This window comes from Mesoplodon bidens (genome assembly GCF_964165515.1).
Source record: "Mesoplodon bidens genome assembly, contig: HAP1_SCAFFOLD_81, whole genome shotgun sequence".
Classification (NCBI taxonomy): domain Eukaryota; kingdom Metazoa; phylum Chordata; class Mammalia; order Artiodactyla; family Ziphiidae; genus Mesoplodon; species Mesoplodon bidens.
In genome coordinates, this window is record NW_027672552.1 from 2,080,159 (window position 1) to 2,103,106 (window position 22,948).

Below are 22,948 nucleotides of genomic sequence, written 5' to 3' on the forward strand. Positions count from 1 at the left end.
GAAAGAGAACTGTAAATGACTAAATCCACATGCTTTTCTATCATCCTAGACTTGATGAAAATATTAAATAGCCTCTGGCCCAGGATTGACCTCTACATATAAAACTTCTGTCCACTTTGGTTGAGGAGGAACTATAAATGAGTTTCATTGTTCTACCTACTTTGTTTCCAATAAATAGGTCTCTGGTGCTGATCTATTTTTATAAATTTGTGAATGAATTCCATTTGTAATATTTTTATAATATTAATATTTAATGTCTGATTTCAAGTCGTGGATGAAAAAATGCTAACATCAATGAAAACTACCACTTGCCCAAATAGATTAATAATAGTCAGAACAGGTAAAGTAGATTTAAAACCTACTGTCATGTTTATTTACTTTCCTGAATTGTTCCCACTGTGCCACTTCCTTACTTTCTGAATATGACAGGTTCATGCATGACGTCCTCCTCTAGATGCTGTGCCATTAAGAAATCTCCCTGATTATAATAGGTGATCATCTATGATGGATAATAAATATGCTTGTGCATTTTCAATCACAAATCCACGTCTTGCACACTGAAATGATTTTACTTGTTGCTTGATCACGGGGACTTCTTCCTCTGAATAAATAAGACTTGACTTTGCCTCTTTATGCAGTCATCTGTTCACAGTTCTGCCTCTCTCCAGTAGACTGTGTCTCCTTAAAGACAAATGAATATTCATTCATCTTTGATCCCCTTTGCTTAGCATGCATAGTAATTGTTCAACAAATATTTGTTTAATAAGTTAAACACCAATATGCCGTGAAGTAGGAAAATCTGGAGATGTGAGTGGTCAAGATGGGGGGTGTGATTAAAGGACCCCTCTGAATTCTAAGAACAACATACTTAGGAGGGAATGCATGAATAATCAACGGGGCTGACTACTTGACAACTAGTATGTATTCAACTTTCAAATTCTATATTATAAGCATCCCTGAGTGTAATTTGAAATGGATAGACAGGAGTTTTTATTTTATTTTTTCTAATGAGGAAGCAGTGTAGGTCTCTTTTCTCATGGCCTCTGTTGCTTCCTATGAATATTTCTCCAATATCTTGACATAATCATTTTCAGGAAGCCAAGAGAGTCCAAAAGAAAATGACAAACAACAGAAATTGCTTTCATTTTCTAGTGTTTGGAAAAACATAAAAATAGGTTTAAGTTTTTCAAACATACTTAGATTTCATGAGATTTTACTTGGTTTATAATCAATATGATAAGATGCATATATATGTATATAGAATCATCATTCATTTTAAATTGGAAATAATGTGTATCCCCATGGCTGATCTGCAAACTGTCCATAATAAGAACCAAGCTTATGTCCTCCTAAGTCTTTTGTAGCCCCATTTTAACACATTTTCTGAAAGTTATTTCACTTCAACCACTCTAGATACTTTCTAAAAAACCAATAGATGACTTTTTAAAATTTTCCTTTCAAAATGAAAATATTAAAATATGCTACAAATTGGTGCAATAATGGAAGCTACAACTTACCATGCAAGTTTGTTTGTAATTGAGCAAAATATGTTCCAATAATTTTTGCACTGTATTTGCCTTTCTCTCTGTAATTACTAACCCTTTTTCTTTCACTATGGAATGTGAATTTTGATTTCTCATCTTCAAATTTGCCTTTAAATACATTTCTACCCTTATTTTTCTTCCATCTGGAAGCTAAGTTTTCAAGACAAAATTTGTTGCCACAAATATTGAATGTCTTCACATTAGGAATAATTCTAATGCAACTACTTTGTACTTGGAAATGTGCCACTGTGTTTAGGAAGGCTAAACACATACTTTTGGGTAAGTTCAAAAAAGATTACTCCAATGATTCAACCAAGTATATTTCAAGCATATTGATAAGAAATTTCAAACTAATTGTGTGTGATAGCCATCAATTAAAGACGTAAAATGAATGCCTGCTATTTTAAAACATAGTTAAGCCAAGGAAAAGCTGTGCATAACTAGCATGTTCTGTAAAGATAATTGGCTCACTAACTAAATTCTAACAGCCCATTCACATTTCTAGATTTTAATTGAAGAATGGATGGAAATAGTAAGGTGAGCTCATTGCCCAATACACATAAGCATGGGACAATTTTAATTTCTGCAGAGATGCCCATATTGTGTGAAATCTTCTTAATATTGTGATGGAATACAGTGAATCATGCTGTGAAAGAAGCACACATTTGTTGTACGTGTGTTCACACACACACACACAAACACACAGATACACACACATTTCTTTTCTCTCCTCTCTATTCTCATTTCAGTCCCATTTTTCCTCTTCTTAGATAACTGGTATCATGAATTGAATATAAATACTTTGAATCCATGCTTGAACTTTTTACTATATGCAAATGAATCCATGAAAAACACATGATTGCTTTGAGTTTTAAAAATTTGTAGACATGTCATCATGCCAAATATGTAATCTTAAAAATCATTTATCATGTATATAATTAATTATTTTGAGTGAAGTATTGCATTGCATCTTAAAAATAGTTTATATATGTCTTTTGTAAGCAGCATAAACTGGAATTTTTAAATTTATTTTTATTGTCTCTGTGATCAAATGTATTGTGATTATTGATCTATTTCTCCTTTATTTTTCCATGTTTTATCCCTCCCGGTACTAACTTCGTTTAAACACATTTTTCATTCTCTTTTTATGGTCTACCTTTTTATGAATCATATATGAAGTCTTCATTTTTAGTGTTTTCTGAAAAATTTGACATATATTTCTAACTTGAAAAAGTCTAAAACTAATTATCTCATCTTCCTCCTAAGCGGTTCACGGACCCCTCAAATTTTAAATCTGATCTCCAGTATTTCAGTATATTATCTAGTGTTTTAGTTTTACTTTGTACATACCCCCATTGGCTATTATTTTTTACACTCAACCGTTATTCAGATTCATTCCAACATTACAAATTTCTTTGCTGGTCACTGTTCAGTGCACCTTCCTACTTCTTTTTATTATGCTTATTTTCTTTCTTACTGAAGAACATTCTTTGTACAATGGTCTCCAATCTTGCCTAAAACACATGAGAATTATGTGAGAACTTTTTAAAGCTCCCATTATTGAAACACCGCCTAGATCACTGGTTAAAAAAAAAAAAATCTCCAAGTATTGGCTTCAGGCATCAGAATATTTTTTAATGCCTTCAGACAATTCCAATAGCTGCTGCTACTGCTTTAGTCATTTTGTTGTTGTTGTTGTTACAGTTTGTGGGTGGTAATTCCTCTTTGTCTATGAATGAAAATTTCTTTACTTCTTGTTCTTGAGTAGTTTTTTAAAATGAGGTGTAGAATTTTAATTTGGACAGCTATATGTGCTCAGTACTTTGAAGATATTATTCTATTGTTTTCCAGCATCTACCTGTTTTCTGATAAGACAACAGCATCTACCTGTTTTCTGATAAGACAACAGATATTTAAAGCCAGCCCTCAAAAACAAGGCTTATTATTTCCAGGGCCCCCTTGAATTTCTTGGTTTCAACTCCTCCTCACTATTCTAATGTTGAATTTGTTTTTCTCCTTAAATCCTGAGACTGGGGATCCCCCCCCCATTTTTTGTAAGCTTGTTCATTTTCTTTTTATGTGTTGCTACATGTAAAAGCAACATATAAAAGAAAACACAAGTATAACAAACTGTGTGTTCAGATTGCAAGAAAGGATTCTCAATATCAGTTCAGCCTATCCTATTGACTGAAAGCATTTACCTTGTTTCTTTTACAACTAACTTGAATATTATGAGTCTTACATCTAATATACAGTACTCTTCACCCTTCTTGGAACGTCTATGCTCAATAAGGACATTAGTTGATTTGTCACTAATATTGCTTTCCCTACATGTGAGTGCATTCAGAGTTCTATCCTGTCCCATATACATAGCATAATCTTATAGTTTGTATCTAACTGGCATCAGTTTTCCTTTTTTTTTTTCGATTTACTTTTAAGGTTTACTTTTAGCAGGACTGTACTGAAACACTCTTACACCTTAATAGATCTAATTGTCTGGACTTAAAATAATAGATTTCTCTATCACAGGGGCATTTGTCTGTACAGATACTGATTTCTGTTCTCTGCACATGTTTCCATGTTATATGCCCAGTGTAATATGAAGCGAGTTAATTTATTGTGTTGCATATAGTAAAGAATCCAGCAGAATAATGTTATTTAGGGGTTTTTTTTCATTATTTCTATGAATAACAACAACATCAACAATAATAGTAATAGAAAAGATAATTTCTACCTATAGCAAGTCTCAGTTTTTTCTTAAATGCAGTAGAAGGCCCTTCACACTCTATTTGTCAGCTTGGCTTCAGGTTTTCATATTGTTGGCTAGAAGACAGATAAAGGGGATTATGGACAGAACTGAGCCTGGTTTCTGCTAATCTCCAACTTGAATTCTTTCAAGGGTTGCAAAATATGATTCAAGTATTTCACAGGCCTTTATAACCTTTGTCATCTGTCTGGTATATGTGCCATCATGGGTGGATTTGGAACTGACATTTTATATCTCTGATCTCAACTGTATAAATATTTGTTTAGACTGACTATCAACATAGAACACAGACATTCTCTTCTGATGTATGGATGATAGAATAGTCCTTAACTGGGCCCCTAAGGATGGGGCAGGCACAAACTAACAGAGGGCAATGAGGCAAATTTTCAATGAACTCAGATTTTATATTTTCCTTTAGGTAAAAGAGTGGTTGCTTCTATACCAAAAAACTATTTCTTATAATTTGGGTTACATTAAAAATATCTCAGATATACAACCATTTATCGGAATCTATAATAGTGACTTGGTTTTCTCAAATACATTATATATGGAGTCCTTTAGACTGGAATTAAATTAATCATGGTTGTCTTTTTTTTTTTTCTATAGACTTCCCAGCTATTTTCCCCTAGGAAAACTCTCTTAAATAATCAAGAGAAATATTTTAGGCAACATTATGTAAATCATCACCCTTATTAGATGAATTAATATTCTTGAAGTTATAGCTCATTTCATGGAAATCAGATTAACCTGATGTTATGGGCATTGTCATTTATCAGTAAGTTATTTGTTCATATGCTCAGTATGTGACATAAAATATGTAACTTTAATAAGAGAATGGATCACCTCAAGTAATTTAGCAAATCTTGAAAATGATAAGGATTAAAATTGTGGATGTATAAAGGACACAGAAGCTTGGAGAACTTTAAAACCATCTATTTCTCTCCTGTTTCCCTCACACAAGGAAATGAAGGCTGACACTTTAGCATGGTTTGGAAATCCTTCTAAAAATTATCTGACTTTCTCTTAGAATTAACAAGTAATTTAAAGTTTTAAGAACTGCAGAACTGATCACATGAATTACCATAATTTAGTCAAGAATGTTTTTGAATATCCACCTTTTGACAAACATTGTACATATATATACCAGGTTGTAGAGATGAATAAAATCATCCTTAGTCTCAAATAACTGAAAGAAAAATCCCCCAATATTAGTGAATACTGAGGAATTCAGGATGATGCTATGAGAAAATTTTTATAATGTGAAATTTATTAAGTTAAATAAAATATTGTGCTTTTGAGATTAGAATGACTTGGTTTTGTTCTAATGATACTGATGATAGACAGTGGTTGTATTTTGCAGAAGTTTTATGGGAGCAAAATAAAAACTTGATAATGTGATATAAATTTGGTCCCCCAAGGCGATTTTTATTGTTATTTCTATTGGTGTTGTTAATGAGAGAAATTTCTGTGAGCTATTAGAAAAAAAATGTGGATATCAATATCTAATCAAAAAGAAGGACAAAATAATGGATAATTAGAGAATATATATAACCAGTAAGTTAAAAATATACTCACATGCTAAGGAAGCACAGTGGTGGAAGTTTTGCTCATCATAAAGCTTTAACAGTGAGTAGAAGGTATCTTGGTGTCTTGGGTGTGGGAAGATATGCTAACAACCAGTGATAGATCCGTTGTAAAATTTGGAACTGTTCCTTTGGTATTAAATTTCACTTAAGACCTGTGCTTCTGGACAGGATGGAGTAATAGGAACTGGATTTACTCTCCTGGCTTAAACTGCTAAAAGTAAAAATATATTTATATATTAAACAATACTTTTAGACATTGAACAACAAACAGCACAAGACAACGGTTGTATAAAGGTGTTAATTATAATGATAACCCATAAAAACCAGTGGCATAATGTTTTGTGTAATACAGTTAAATGTTGGTGTTTGAACAAGTCCCTGGTCACCTGTGAAAAATAAAGGTGGATTCTCTTTTCATATTTATTAACAAAATGAATTTCATAGGGATGCAGTATTTAAATATGTTAAAATACTACAATTACTAGAAGAAAACATTTTTGTTTTATTTAATAAAAGTTAATTTTTAAAATTTTTTATATTTTTATGTGTTGCATTTATTGCTTTAAGATTATACAAATATGTTTTGATATAATTTAATACATGCAGCATCAACTAGAGTATTCAGTACACAGTGTATTCAATGGGTATAGGCTTAGTAGTGGGACCAAATTAGCCCTAGACTAAATTGTTTCACTTGCAGCCTAATAAGGCTTACAAGGAAGCCTCAAAATGATCAAACTATTTCTTAACTACCTCTTTGAGCAAAGTTACAAATATTTACAAAAATACAAATACGCCCTGCAACCAGTAAAGTAAAATTCACAATATCTGACATGCAATCTAGAATTACTAGGGATGCAAAGACGAAGGAAAATATAACCCATAACAAGGAGAAAAATTAATTAATGAAAACAGACTGAAAAAGGGTACAATCAGTAAACAAAGACATTCAAACAGTTATTATAACTAATTTTCATAGGTTCAAAAAGTTTAAAGGAAAGCGTCAACATCTTAAATAGACATACAGAGGATATAAAAATAACCCAAATTGAGTTCCTAGAGATGAAAAATATAGTTTCTGAGATGAAAAATAAACTGGATGGGATTAAAAGAGATGAGGCAATGCAGAAGCAAAGATTGACCTCCCTGCAAAAGCAAAAGTTTGTTATTATAATCTGTCCCACTGAGTAGTCCAAATATAAAGTCTGAAATGAAAAATGCCAGCTTGGTCATCTTTTTCCATTTCAAGTTTGCTTTACCCTTTCTGGTTTGTGCTTCCAAAAATAATTAAAGTATAAAATTATGAAAATTGTATTCAATGGTATTAAAATTAAGCATCTATCCATTTTATGGATTGCCCTGCATAATGCAAATATCTAAAATCTAAATATTATGTGTATATATACATATATGTATACATACATATATGGATATATATCTCACTAGCAGAATGAAAAGAAAATATGAAAGTACAACACAAGCTGTGGAGGAATATAGTAAAGGAAAGTAAAATGATAGTATTTTTGTTTTTAGATATAGTTGCCCTACGCAGTGGAAAAAGGATATATGGATTAGCATATTTTATTTTCTGAGAAGCATGAATCAATTTAAAAGATGAATTTAAAGAATCATTAATTTAAATACATAATCAGTCTTCAATTTTTTTGTTACTGACAACATCCCCTTTAAGATTTTCAAAATGCTGAAAGGTGGGATTCCAAGATTTTTAGTTGCTATAGAAGCAATTATTAGCAAATCCTTTCTTCTAATCTCATTACAGAAAATAGTGCCCTTTGTGCCCAGAGAACTCCCATTAGAACAGATAGCTAGTGGGAAGCAGCCACATAGCACAGGGAGATCAGCTGGGTGCTTTGTGACCGCCTAGAGGGGTGGGATAGGGAGGGTGGGAGACGCAAGAGGGAAGTGATATGGGAACATGTGTATATGTATAACTGATTAACTTTGTTATAAAGCAGAAACTAACACACCACTGTAAAGCAAGTATACTCCAATAAAGATGTTAAAAAAAAAAAAAAAGGAACTGCATTTCGGAGCAGCTCAGAACATAGGGTGTACCACTCTGGAGCTATCCTACATTTCCTGTGTCTGATTAAATATTGTTTATATATGCTATGTATTTATATCTCCATCTAAATATACATCTGTATCTCCTAAAATACTCTCTCACATATAATGAAGTCACAGTTTCCAGATAGTTGTTCTGGTAGTCATTAGACAAAATATAGTCTCATTTATTTAAAAAATGTGAAATGAGAGAAATGTATGAAAAACTTGATCCATCTTCTGACTGAATTTGTGGTATTGGTACCTTCAGAAGAGGAAATAATTAATTTATTGTAAATTATTTTATTCCTCATTTATTAGAGAGGAAATTTATAAACTGAAACTGTTAGGGCTTAAAGGGTTTTTTTCCAGAAGATAAGATCTGTGGTTCTCACCTTACACTGAGCAGTATATCACTAGTAAACAATCAGACAAATAGGTACATTATTAAGTTATTTTATTTTCACCTGGCTTTTTAATACTGTCATCTGATATACATCATATTAATTGACACTGCAATTTCTTCCTTGATTTGTATATTTTTTTCTACAAACACTTTGCATTCCAACTTCCACGTATCTGATTTACTCATCCCTGTGATGGTCTTCATCTTCAGACATCTTGCTGTCTGGGCTGTTCAACCCTGTGACAGTAAAAGCACACTCACTAGGGACTAGGAGTTTGAGAAGGACTTAGAAAATTGTTTGGAACCTGAAAAAAAGGGCTCCAGAATATGAAAACAAATCTGCAAAATGGAGATCAAAACTTGTGTAATTAATATTTTCAACTAATATTACTACAACAGCAATGTTACTCAGCTTTCATATAGTTATCTATAAATTATATTGGATATGTGACTTGGGCGCATTTTAATGCATTTGATAACATTTAGGGTAAAGCTTCTAAAAGGGCAATTGCCTAGGACTGAGGAAGGTTTAAAAATGGCCCTGCACAGAATGAACTAGAAGTGACTTCAATGGGAGGCTGAGGCAGAGATGCTGGACCCAGAGAGTGACAGAGCAGGCGTACATTGGAGAGAGCTTTCCTATATAGGAGAGCCAAGAATGTGTTACTTATTGAGGGGGGAGCATGAAGGTAGTGGACCCTATAATGAGAATCCTAGGATTGCTCCTAGATTTCTAACTTGGATAAATGACAGGACGGTACTCTTTGGTGAATACTAAAGGAACAGCAACAGCAGCAAAAGTCTAGGAATGGAACTTTAACATATCACAATGCCACCTTTAAAGTAAATTTGGCATTCTTCCCGTTTTGAATGAATGAAAATACATTAATTAAAGACATACACGGGCTTCCCTGGTGGCGCAGTGGTTGAGAGTCCGCCTGCCGATGCAAGGGACACGGGTTCGTGCCCCGGTTTGGGAAGATCCCACATGCCGCGGAGCGGCTGGGTCTGTGCGCCATGGCCGCTGAGCCTGCGCATCCGGAGCCTGTGCTCCGCAACGGGAGAGGCCACAGCAGTGAGAAGCCCGCGTACCACACACACACAAAAAAGACATACACATTCACACACCTGCTAATATCTGCTCTTCTGCAATCGTGTTTTCTGTATAGTGTCTAAATATCTCTTCCAGTTGAAGTAGTGCTTAAACACTTCAATAGGCCTCTTTTCAGCCAAAAAGAAAAACTGTCTATGACTGTTTCAACATATTTTAAATATATGTATAATCATTGCCAACTTGTCTGCTTTGCAGATTCTAGTTTCCTATACAATATTTAATATCTCCCTTTATTGAAAATGTCATTGCTCAGTATTATGATTGTTTTTCATTTTGATTATATGTCTGAATATTAGAATTATTGATTAATCTCTTTATTAATGGAATAATCTCAGCACAATGTTCAATACACTTCTTCTCTACCATTATTATATGTTATTTTAAAGATTTTCCATACAGTTACTTTAAATGGGATTTTCAGATTTTTCAGGCTTTTTGAAGTCAGTAGGATAGAGGCTCCAGTGAGTAAAAGAAATGCTGAAGAACAACAATATGAATTAAACAAATTTAAGTAGTTAAGAAAGCACTAAGCTAGTCATTGAGAAATGTATACTAATATTTACATAGTATGTATATATAAATCAATAGTTTCTAAATGAGATAATCTACTGAACAAAATATCTTAAAATATGAATGAAAAGATGTTGTAAAATCTCTATATGATTAAAGTACAAAAATTTTTATAAGCTTGGAAGATAAATAATAAGTGCATTTTTGTCTGGGAGACAAGTTGTTATCTGGGAAACCTCAAGACATTTTGTAGATTATTGAAATCACTTTACTATCAATCTTGAGCATTTCTCCTATCAACTCTATAATTAGTATTGGAAATTACCATGATGACTCTATTTCACTATCAGGAACATTGAAGAAACTATTTCAAGTACTAAACATTGGTTTTAACAAATAAAAAACAATTCATCTGAAGAAGATGTTACAATGAGCTGAGGAATTAAAAGATCTCAAAGTAGAGAAATTTCACTGACTGCAGTATAAACAACTTGAGGGTAGAGAGTGTCTGTTTTTCCTGTTTGCCCTCCAAATTTGGGAACAGTTTTATATGCACGGTGCAGGGTAATAAGCAAATGTTTAACAAATGAAAAGTACTGAATTCATTACCTTGTGGTACAAATTAGGATTTCTTTTGTACTGTAACTAGAAGATTTTAACTTCAGCATTATGAATTATTAATGTCTTTATCTGATTCCCAGTTCTGTGTCAACCAAACTTATTTGAGTGATAATTAGAGGACTTCATGTTTATCCTATCTTCTAGGATTTCACTTTTGCACATCTGTTAATTCATAATTTTGACATTTTTATAGCACAACCAAAGACTATAAAAACACATAGAGCAAGCACTTGCCAAAGAACTCTAAATAAAACACATCTCAGATATGAAATTAGATCCATGCTTGGTTCTACTTCTAAGTGCTTCATCTAAAGAGAGACGTGCAACACTGCTGCATGAATTAATCACCTAGGGTGACTTTTAAACCTACCAACAGCTGGCCCCTCTATCATATCTGATTTTATTCAATAGTCTAAGTGATAATAATTTTTGGATCAAGAACTTTATTTTACTGGTTGTAAAGGTGGGCACATGCACACGCACACAATCCCCAGTGCTTTTAAAAATTGTGGGACAGAATTAATCATAACTATTGAGTTTAAATGCCATTTATCAACTTATTAAAGTGCAAGCATGCAGGGAAAATAAGCTAAAGACAAGACTTTTGTTTTTCAATTTATTTTTTAAAAGTCTTGTAGAAATCTTTATGAAATTAACACAAAATGGTGGTACCAAAAATCTTTTTGCTTTGTTTATTCCCTAGTCTGTGGCAATGTAAAGAGTGGAAGTTAACCCGGAATTTAAGTTAAGGAAAGCTATATTGTATTAAGTTTAGCCAAAATTCTCTAACTTGCCATATTTTTTCAAATAAATAAACTTTCTATTCTCTTCCCTCTCTCCTCATCTCCCTTAAGGTATGTCAACTCTAACCCCGCCCCCCCATACACACACCTTGTTGCCTCTGATATTATCTCCTCTACTAGAGGCGCTTTTGTACTTATTGCTACACGATAGTTCAACAATAAAATGTGATAAATGCAGGCAAAGGTGTTTCAAGAAAGAAGGTAAATGTCCTTACACATTTTCAACATAGAAACAAAAAGTTTACAAAACAGCAAAATTAAAAAAAAATAGTTATAGATAAAGTTTGCAGATAATGTTGTCATCCCTCTTAAAAGAAGAGGGATAAGGCACAGAAGAAATGTAGTGTTGAGGACAATGATAATCAGCAGTTATTGAAATCTATTTATGCTGCATTCAATGGATTTAGAAGACAGAGGCTTGAGTGCTGTCGTTATTACTTGTTTGCCATTTGATGGTGGGCAAAATATTTAATTTCATTGGGTTTCTCTTTCTATGCCTCTAAAATGTGGATTCCCAGGCTAAGAAAATATTTCAAATCTTTTCTAGGTCTAAAAGTCACAGACCTTAGTGTACCCTTTCTAAAGGCCACATTTTCACAAAAGATAGCATTCTTGTAAAACACCTTCATAGAAAGAAAAAGCTATAGTTAGAAAGCCCACTCAGTGTCCAGGGTTTTCTGAAGTCGTACTGCTGTTTGTAACCAGGTGTAGGCCAGTAGGACAACACATTTGCTTTAATAACTGTCCAGATTTCTTGGAGTTAAAGATAAGTCTTTCATTATTCTAAGTGTTGACCTAAGAAATTATTGAAAATAAGAATTGTTCTAATTTACTTCTTGAATTGCCCAGTTCTTACATGGCCTGACACGAAAGGCGATTTAAAAGATTGCATTTAAGTTTGGACATATAGCCTTCATCCTGCTGTTTCATCACAGACCTCTTACAAGATAAACACGTGCAACCATTTTGAGTTTCTGAATGGGAGTGCTCCTTATAGTATTTTCCCCTTATAAATTTCTTGCCAACTTACTCCAATTTGAATGCAGGTAGAAATTTATAAATTTCTCCAAGAACTTATTTTTATTTTTATGAATCTTACTGATTTTGTGTTAATACCGAGGACTTTATCAAATTCATAGACATTTGATAGAATAAAAAGCAAAAGCATAATTCGGAAAAATCCAAAAACCTCAAATAGAAAATAAGATGCTATGTTGTTAGTAACAGAAATTAGCACAAATAGACTGAAAAACTGACCACCATTGTAAACTGAGCTTTTAACTATGGCAGTCGCCAGGAAAAGGAGGGTTACTCCTCTTTTTTTTGCCTTCTTTTAACAATCTCGAAAATTAAAGAAAGATTGAAATGACAATAAAAATAATTTATTTCCCAAACCATTTGAGAGTAGTTGCTAACACAATGCAATGTCTCCCCCAAATCCTCTAGTATTTCCTACAAACACACATCCAAATATAATCATGAAAATAAGGAAATTAACACTGACACATGACCACAGAGCTACTAATCCTCAGACCCCTTTCAAGTTTTGTCAATTATCCCCATCATGTCCTTCATAATAAAAGGATCAGCCCAGTGTCACATGTTGCATCTAGTTGTCCTCTCTCTTTAGTTTTTTAATCTGGAAAATTTACTCAGGCTTCCCTTGAATCTCATGAACTAGAAAGTTTTAAAGAATATGGATCAGTTATTTTGTAGGATTTAGCTGTTTGTATTTGTCTCATGATTATTCAGGATATGTGTAGTTGGCAGGAATAACACAGTGGTGAAGCTCTGTTCTTCTCACTGCTTCCTATCAAACAATTTTGGCAAACTTTTAACCTGTAACCTTACTGGAATATCATGTGACTCATTTGATTAAGGTGTATCACCCAGTCTTCTCCATTGTAAAGTTATTTTTTTCTCCTTCATTATTAATAATTTTTGTGGTAAGGCACTTTGTAATTATGTAAATATCCTGTTCCTCATCAAACATAATTTACTCAATTTAATTATTTAAATCAGTATGAACTCATAGACTCCTATTTTATTCAATTGACTATAATACGTTTCTGCCATTATTTATTTTGAGGCTGAGATTGTTCAAGATTTGTCCAGTGGAAACCCCTTCAGTTTGGCTTCTATATCCTTTGATGTTTCCCAATTATTCTGTGATATATCCCTTCTTTTTTTTTAACATCTTTATTGGAGTATACTTGTTTTACAATGGTGTGTTAGTTTCTGCTTTATAACAAAGTGAATCAGTTATACATGTATCCTCATATCTCTTCCCTCTTGCATCGCTCTCCTTCCCACCGTCCCAATCCCACCTCTCTAGGTCACAAAGCACCGAACTGATCTCCCTGTGCTATGCGGCTGCTTCCCACTAGCTATCTATTTTACGTTTGCTAGTGTATATATGTCCATGCCACTCTCTCACTTTGTCACAGCTTATCCTTCCCCCTCCCCATATCCTTAAGTCCATTCTCTAGTAGGTCTGTGTCTTTATTCCCGTCTTACCCCTAGGTTCTTCATGACATTTTTTTTTTTTTAGATTCCATATATATGTGTTAGCATACGGTATTTGTCTTTCTCTTTCTGACTTACTTCACTCTGTATGACAGACTCTAGGTCCATCCACCTCACTACAAATAACTCAATTTCGCTTCTTTTTATGGCTGATCCCTTACTTCTTGAAACAATAATATGTTCTAGGGTCATCTTATATTTTCCCTGTAGCGGTTCTAGAATCAGCCATTTCTCCAAAGACCTTTAGTTCCTTCAGTTGGAGAGCTGTATTTAGAAACCAAGATCTGGACACTAGGTGTATTCATTGCTCTTGGGAAGCAGTGGTCCCAGGTACTCTCAATAGGCAGAGCTAGGGGATCTATGTACATATATACATACACACATATGAAAACACATATTCATAACCATTTACACATATTCACAAACACATTCATAAACATATGCATATAGTCTATGTTTTTTCTATAATGTCTCTATATTGAAAATCATGTGTTCACATTAACATCCTCCATTCCCTTTCAACACCCTTTCATTCTAGTTTTTGCCCTTTTCATATTTTAACTCCCTCCACAGATATTAAAATAACACTGATTACCATATTTTTAATATCCTTAATTATTTGATCAATCTTCCTGTATTTAAGTAAATTCTTGTAGCTGCCACTTTCCCATCTGCACATTTTCTCCACCTGGCACGGGTTAGGACAATCTGTACAGAGTGGTTGCCAAGGCCACTTCCTCATGTGGATGCCCTTTCACACGAATCAGACTTCAGCAGTCAACTCCAGGCTCCCTTATGCAGACATCCTCTCCCCTTTCTCAGACTCTGAGACCCAATGCCAAGTCATTTGGTTCCTTGAATGCCCACCTCCCCCATGCTGACAAAGGGTTATTTTACCTCACTTAATGGACTAATTTGTTCAAGAAGGGAAGGGATCACAACACTATAAAGCAGTTATACTCCAATAAAGATATAAAAAAAAAGGGAAGGGACAAGGAAGGGGATGAAGAAAGGGAGGTGGACAGGGATGAACAGGTATCTTTCCTTTCTAAACAATATTTGAAGAGGCCCTTCATTTAGAAGTTGCAAAGACATTATGAAGTAGCAGCTGAAGAACTGAAACAATGACATATATTTACACATCTGTATCCCTACATCTATGACACACAATGTACACCTAATTTTATAGCAACCAAAATATAATTTAACAAAACTTATGATGCTTAGCCATACACTTTAATACTCAGCAACTTAAAAAAATGTGCAGTGCCATTTGGCTGTTAACTATCATCCATTTATATGAATGGATGTGTAAAACTCCTAGCCAAGAGTGTTTGGGATAGCGTCTCTACTGATCCTTACTGGATCCTCTTCTTCTTTTGTCACTCTTTTCAGTCATTTGTTGATTCTCGATTGTATCTCATTGGTGACTTGCATGACCATTGGTAATCATATCTGGGCAAATACCCCAGCTTGGTGTCTCTCAAAGGGCTGACTGAAAACCACCTGCAACAGAATCAACTGTGGTACTAGATAAAATTCAGGTCCACAGGCCCTGTTCTGATTTCCTGCTCAGAAGCTCTTTAGAGAGTAATGAGTATTTGGAAAATACCTTAGCTAATTCTCACACATTAACACTGAAACCATGGTGGAGTTTGCATGTCTACAATTCCTCAAAGTTCACGGTTTAAAACACATAGGTCTCACCAACTACAGTTCTTTTATTTTAGCTTCATCAATTCACATTTGTTATTTAACCAACTTGGAAATTGCCAGATGTGTGAATAGCCGCCAAAGTAAAATGTATCTATCTTTTGCAAAAATGTCTTCTACCAAATGTCTCTACAAAATGAAATGTAAATACCTTCTAAGATCTTGCTTGGAGGAACCTTACAGATTTTTTAAATCTTCCAGGTTTTAGGGAATAGCAAGTGCAAAGGCCCTGATGTTGGGAAAGCCACTGCAGAAAGAAAATCTGGATGTGTGTGTGAGAGAAGAGTAGTAGTAAACGAGCTTGGAGAGTAGGGCAGAAGAAATACTGAATAAAGCATGTGGGACAGGTAAAAAGTTTAATTTTTATTCTAAAGTGATGGGAACAGGTTTTGGGAAATAATGTGATATGATTCATGTTTTTTTTTGTGATTATTCTGGCTATTGTATTGGTTATAGACTATAAGGATTGGGGCAAGAGGGGAGGAAGCAAGGAGGTTGTGGAAGAGGCTGCCTATTGCATTAGATGAGGCAAGCAATGATGGCTTGGAGTAAGTAAAGACGGCAAGAGTAAGGTGAGAGGTAGGTGGATTCAGGATGTATTTTCAAGTTAGACTGGCAAGAATTTCTGATGCACTGGACACAGGAATTGTGGGAAAGTGAGAGTTCAAGGATGAATCTAACATTTTTGGCCTGAGCAACTGGATGAGTTATGGAGCCAGGAAAAACGGGAGTGCAATGGATGGATCAAAGCAAAATATTTAGTTTTATTTGCTAAGTTTGAAATGTCTATTATGCATAGATTGGAGATATTTAGTGGGAAATTGGAATTAGGAGTCTGGAGGTTAGGTGAGTGCTTAGGGCTAGAAGTACGAATTGGGGAATCATAAGTCATCTTCCCATTCAAGTAATGGGACTAGATTAAAACTCATGAGTAGTTAAGGTAGATGGAGAGTGAAGGGGGCCAGGAATGAGCCTTAGGGCATTCTAAAAGACGTTGAGGGATGGGAGGCATCACCAAGGGAGACTGCCAAGGAATGGTGAGTGAGGAGGGGAGAAATCTAGGAGAGGATGGTGTCCTGGTAGCCAGTGAAACAAAATATTCATTCTGGAAATGATGAGGTTCATTTCCCAAAGTTTCTTGAATTGATGATCATTTGAAACTTGGTATTTTAAAAAGAGCTTTAGCAAACAGAAAAGAGAATAATTTTCTATCATGAGTGATTGATTGCAGTAGCATGGGGAATGGAAAAGTTGTGAAAAGGAAATCAAGAATCTATGTAAAAGACAATTTTAAACAAAAGTATTCATTTAAAAAACAAGTACACAATATTTAGACATTATATTTTGTCTTTGTGTCAACAGCAGCTACAGCATGCTGTAAGTGAAAGATGAAGGATTACAGTTTAATATCAAATCAGGGAAAAAGGTGAAATAGTTGAATTCTTTGTAGATTTTTAATAGATTTCAAACCTCTATTGGTTTTGAATAATGCCATATTTCACACATAATTTTCTAAATAATCATAACAATTTTAGAATCAGAATAAACCTTATATAACCTTATATAAAACTTATTTAAATGCACATATAGTTCATTTTTATGGGTAAAACTAGGACTCTGGTCTTCTGATTACCAGTACTATTTCTTATTGCAACACACTGTTTAAATGTATAGATGATTGAAAAAAAGAGCATACCAGTGATCTCTTAAATGTTTTACAAAATATTAAGTAATTACAATTAGGGGAAATAAAGCTCATGAGGATTAAATTACAGGAAGAGTTTATAAGAGGGCAAACAAGTAGGAGATGTTTTTCCACACAGATAAATATGAGGTTTTAGCAGAAAATGACCAAAACTGCATTTATAAGGTCATGATACTAGCTAAATGAAATAAAGACAACCATCATGTAAATAACATATAATTTTGAAGGTGAATTTTGAATATGGAGACTGGTACAGATTAACATCTGATTATAATAAAAATCAGACAGGCAGGGTAACAAGGTCTTCTTCATCCAATCACAGCTTATCAGGAATAAGGGAACCTCTTGATACTTTGGTATGTGCCATTTTAGGACAATGAACTTGGTACAAAGTGAACACCTGATACAAGAAATAGTTTAGAAACATAAATATGATTCAAGAAATTCATGGATGGTGAAAGCTATGTTGGATTATTTCAAAAAGTTAGGGATGACTTGGTTAAGTAACTTCTCTTTTTAATAACAGAATAACTGTCACATAAAAGATCTCACTATGCCATTGACAAAGATAAAATCCTGGGACGCCATGGCTTCACAGTCTAATAGTCTAGAGATATAATGTGCAGTATAGTGTCCATTAGTCACAAGTGGCTATTAAATACTTGAAATGTGGGCAAGTTTGACTTAGGAACTGAAATTTTAATTTTATTGAACTTACATTTAAAAATTTAAAAACACATGTGACTAATGGCTGTAGTTTTTGACAGCACTAAGAACATTTCCATTATCATGGAAAGTTCTATTGACCAGAGCTGACCCATAACCTTTTTACTTAATTTTACATTTATTCCTCTTTGCTAAGAAAATCCTCTCTCTTATTAAAAAACAATATTAGCAAGATGGCTAGATATAAGCTCAAGATGCAAAAACCTATTGGATTTCTATAATCCAGGAACAAAGAGAGAGCTTAAAAATTACTTAAAATGGAAAAAAAAACTACCTAGGAATAAATCTAAATAAAAATGTGCAAGACATTTATGGAGAAAATGAAACCTTATTGAAAGATGTTAAAGAAGTCTTAAATAAATGGAGAGGTACATCTTGTTTATGGATTGAAAAGACTCATCATAATGGTGTAAGTTTTCCCCAACTTAATTTATATAGTCAATACAATTACAATAAAAATACTTAATAGAGGTTTTACAGGATTGCCAATTCTGAAATTTATGTGAATGGTCAAGAACAGCTCAGACACACCTAAAAAATCCATTCATCCCAAAATGGTCCTGGAAAACTTAATTATTCATAAGAAAACAAAGAAATTGGATAATACAGACAAGTCGATTGTAAGTGCATTAATGGCTTGAATATAAAACAAAGATACACTAGAACTTTCAGAAGAAAATATACTATATCTGGGTAGCATTAAACTAGGGAAGGACATTTTAAGTAGAACAAAAAGACACTAAGCTAAGATAAATTTGATTTCATTAAAATTGAGAGCCGCTATTTATCACAAGACAACATTAAAAATGTTAGAAGGTATGAAATAACTTATTTGTGTCATATATAGCTGACCAAAGATTATTTGCTTATATTTAAAAAACAATACAAATAAGTAAGAAAAAGATAAACAGTAGAAAAATGGACAAAAGATATTCTCTGGACTTCACAGAATAGGAAACATAGGCAACTGTTAAACAAATGAAAGGATTCTCAGCCTATCAGTAATTAGAGAAATACAAATTAAAATTGTTATGGACTGAATTGTGTTCCCTAAAATTCGTATGTGGATGCCCCATCTCCCAATGTGGCTGTTTGGAGACAGGGACTTTAAAAACATAATTATGGTTGAATGAGGTCATAATGGTGGGGCCCTAACTGATATGACTGGTGTCCTTGTAAGAAGAGAAAGAGATAAGAGGGATGTATACACACAGAGAAAAGGCCATGTGAGGACATAGCAAGGAAGCAGTGGTCATCTGCAAGTCAAGGACAGAGGCCTCAGGAGGACCCCAAACTGCCAACATCTTGAGCCTGGACTTCCAGCCTCCAGAACTGTGAGAAGATAAATCTCTTGTTTTTTAAGCCACTGAATCTGAGGTATTTTGCTAGGACAACCTGAGCAGACTAATACAAGGAACAAAAGACTAGAATGGCCATTCTAACTGGTGAAGTTATAGAGCAAAAGGGCTGAAAATTGATTCCATAACTTTGGAAAACATTTTGACATGAATTTTTAAAGTTGAATATTTGAATTCCCTACAACTCAGCAATTCTACTCTTAGTATGTCTACTCTTTTACTTATGTTAAATCTTGCACATGTGTACCAGGAAACATTAAAATAAATGTTCATGGAAGTACTGTCCGTAATAGGCCCCAAACAACCCAAATATCATTAATAGAATAATAAACACATTTTCTTGTATTTATACAATAAAATATTATACAGTAGTACAAATGAATGAACACTAGTTAAAGTAAAGTGGATGAACCTTAGAAACATAATGTTGAGTAAAAAAAGCAAGCACAGAAGACTAAAGTATGATATCAATTTTATAAATCTCAATAATAAGCAAAATCAGATAAAAATTATGTGGATGTTCAACATAAAGCCAAGATCAGAGTGATTTCTTTGGTGAAAGCAGGAAGGTGGGATCAGGGTAGAGAACAGAGAGAAGACTCAGCAGTTTTGATTCTAGTTCTTAGTTTTGGTGGTGTGTTTGCAGGAGTTTTTATTATTTCTCATAACTTACATACAATTAAATATATTCTTTTGTAGATTATCTAATAATATTTAAAAAATCAAAATCCATTATATACCAAAGATAACCCCTAGACATTAATTATAGAGAGTCCACTTTGAAACAACATACATAGTTACTCATACATCTTCTGTAGTTGAAAGCTTTTAGCTATGAAATTCTTCCCCCTTCATAGGAGGACTTTATGTGCCATAATGAAGGAAAATTGTTCCTACTTTAGGACAATTTGCCTTCTTTATTTAAGTGATACTAGTCCTTTGGCTGCCTAGAAATTTTAAAAACAACTGATAACTACATCTACTGCCTGCAAGAGAATAAAGGAAAAGGAGCATAGGAGGCAATCTCATACATTACTGATAAACACATACAAAGACAATATTGGTACAAAGCTATTTCTCCATATAGCAACTCTGAATTTTATTAATAAATACATATATATATATCTCAAACATTAATAAAAGAATAAAATCCAATATGAGTACATTTGCTCTTTTTTTGCAATTAGTTCCAGGATTCTATTTTAGATTATTACTTCATATCTGCGAGAGTTGGGTGTGTGTTTGTGTGTTTGGTTTTATGGAAGTTGCATTGTGCTAAAGTTTACATTTCTTTCTAGAATTAAATGGCTTTTGTTATCCCTTGGGAATACTGAAGATAGCAACAACAGATTACTACCTACCGGTGGAAAAGTATAAATAGCAATTTTAGCTGCTAGTGCTTCTGAAATTGCCCTTAACTTTGTCCTTCTAAAAATGCTCCAAGAATTACGTTTTGCAAATCCACAGATTTACTATCCATATTCAAGTCATTTACGTGGACAAAGAATGTAGCCTGCGGTATCAGTACAAAGGATGTTATAGCCATCAAGCCATCAGCCACTGAAGCCACCCCCAATGCTGCACCCTGAGGGGATTCAGGATGGAGAAAACAGGATACTGGCCCTAGATAATTAAAGTGCATATCAAGGGAATGATTTCCATGAGACCAGATTCTTGCATCTCACCATATATAGAAAAGTGCTAAATTTATTTAATTAAGATGTCTAGTTTCTTTAATTAACAGTAATCTTTTGATGTTCCAACTACCTGGGTTTTTTGTTTTTTTGCAAGAACCCCTAAATATCCTGTGCCCTCCCTTACCTCTTCGGAACAGTCCCTCAGAGCTATCTGAGAGGTTGTCTCCTGATTTAAGTCCTCAGTATGTCCTCCAAATAAAACATAATTCTCAACTTTTAGGTTGTGCATTTTTTTTCAGTCCACATTTAATTGTATGGCTCACGTAGGTACTATGCCTAGATGTCATGGGATGAGCTGTAAATTATTAAAACTAGATAAATTCTGTCAGCTCTACCACTAGCTGAGATCAGGCTTTCATCTCTGGATACTTCTGTCATAGACCATGGTAGATATGGGGTCTGTGTTGGTCTTAAAATTATTCTTAGAATTGTGGGGACTCATTCATTCTTTCAGCAAATTTTATTGCTTATATTCTATGTGTCAGTTACAGTGCTGGGTCTTGAAATACAGAAGTCAACACACGAAAATACAAGGATAAAACACATTTTCGACCATATTAACTTTTTTCATTCATTAATTCATCCCTAAATCATTCAACACGCATCTTCTTATTGAATACTGATGAGGGGTCAAATGCTAGGCTAAACACTGAGTATATAACTGCAAATGAGATGGATAGGCCCTGACTTTGATGTCACTACTATCTTTTGTCCTGCCATATAATAGCACAGCTTCATTATTCCCTTTACCCTAAGTTTTACCACAAATTGCTAATGAAAATAAAACTGTTAGTAGAGTTTCAACATGCATAGGTAAATGAGAACACAGAACTCCCCTTTCGCATGCCCCATTCTTCTCCTTCTAACTCCCTATGTGAACCCACTTTGTGCAAAGACCAAGAATTTGTGCCCCAATAAGAACCAAGCTGATTTCCTCACACTGACTGGGGCTATTACTCACTTAGAAGACATGATGCTTAATTTTGATAAGCAACTAGAAGACCATGGAGACAACCTATAAAAATGATTTGTCTTGGGAGAAAATACTAAAGAGGGTTAATGTGCTGTTCCACATGTCTAACCTCCTGGGATTAAACCACAGGCACCAAGATCACCAAGTGTACTTGGCAACAATGAGCTAAAAATGAAAAAAAAAAGCATCATACTGTTATTGTATTCATTTTCCCCCAAGGCACTCTCTGATAAACACCACAACCTCTAAGGGAATTGAGAACAGCTTCCGTGTGGGGTAGGTTAGATATGCATCTTTTTCCAAGCAGTTATATCATATCCAGCTATCAGCACACCTTATTTAAGGTGATTGTAATGTATGAGATTAAATGTTCCTACCTGATTGGAAACCTTCTTGTCCTCAATTCATTAGCTATACTGGATTATTTTTCTTGGGTCAGACTTCCAGAATTCTACCAGAAATCGTTCCTTTGGGGAAACCAGGCCTTCCCAGAAACTCAGGAAACTGAAATGGAGACAGCAAGAGAGAAGGAAATTATTTGGACATATAGACCTCAATTGTTTGGTTTTAAGTAAACGTCCAAGCAAACATCTTCTAAATGGTATAATAACTTTAGGGAAATTCACGGTTTATAAGTTTGTGTACTCATAAACTGAACATATTATGATAAAAGCACAGGTTGCATGTTGTGTCTTCAACCCAAGCAAACACTTCAAAAAAGGCCCAGTTTGGGCTTCCCTGGTGGCACAGTGGTTGAGAGTCCGCCTGCCGATGCAGGGGACACGGGTTCGTGCCCCGGTCTGGGAAGATCCCACATGCCGCAGAGCGGCTAGGC

General features: G+C 34.2%; 1 long non-coding RNA gene across 2 annotated transcripts; it reads right to left on the bottom strand.

Moving 5' to 3' along the window:
* On the bottom strand, window positions 1-22,523 carry LOC308610060. 2 transcript variants are annotated; one of them, XR_014014416.1, is made up of 3 exons: window positions 22,491-22,523; window positions 5,887-6,105; window positions 1-681 (listed from the first exon to the last, which is right to left on the bottom strand). It is a non-coding gene; the product is annotated as an uncharacterized lncRNA (long non-coding RNA). The 2 variants fall into 2 exon arrangements; XR_014014417.1 differs by lacking the exon at window positions 1-681 and adding an exon at window positions 4,234-4,367.
* Window positions 22,524-22,948: the final 425 nt, after the last annotated feature.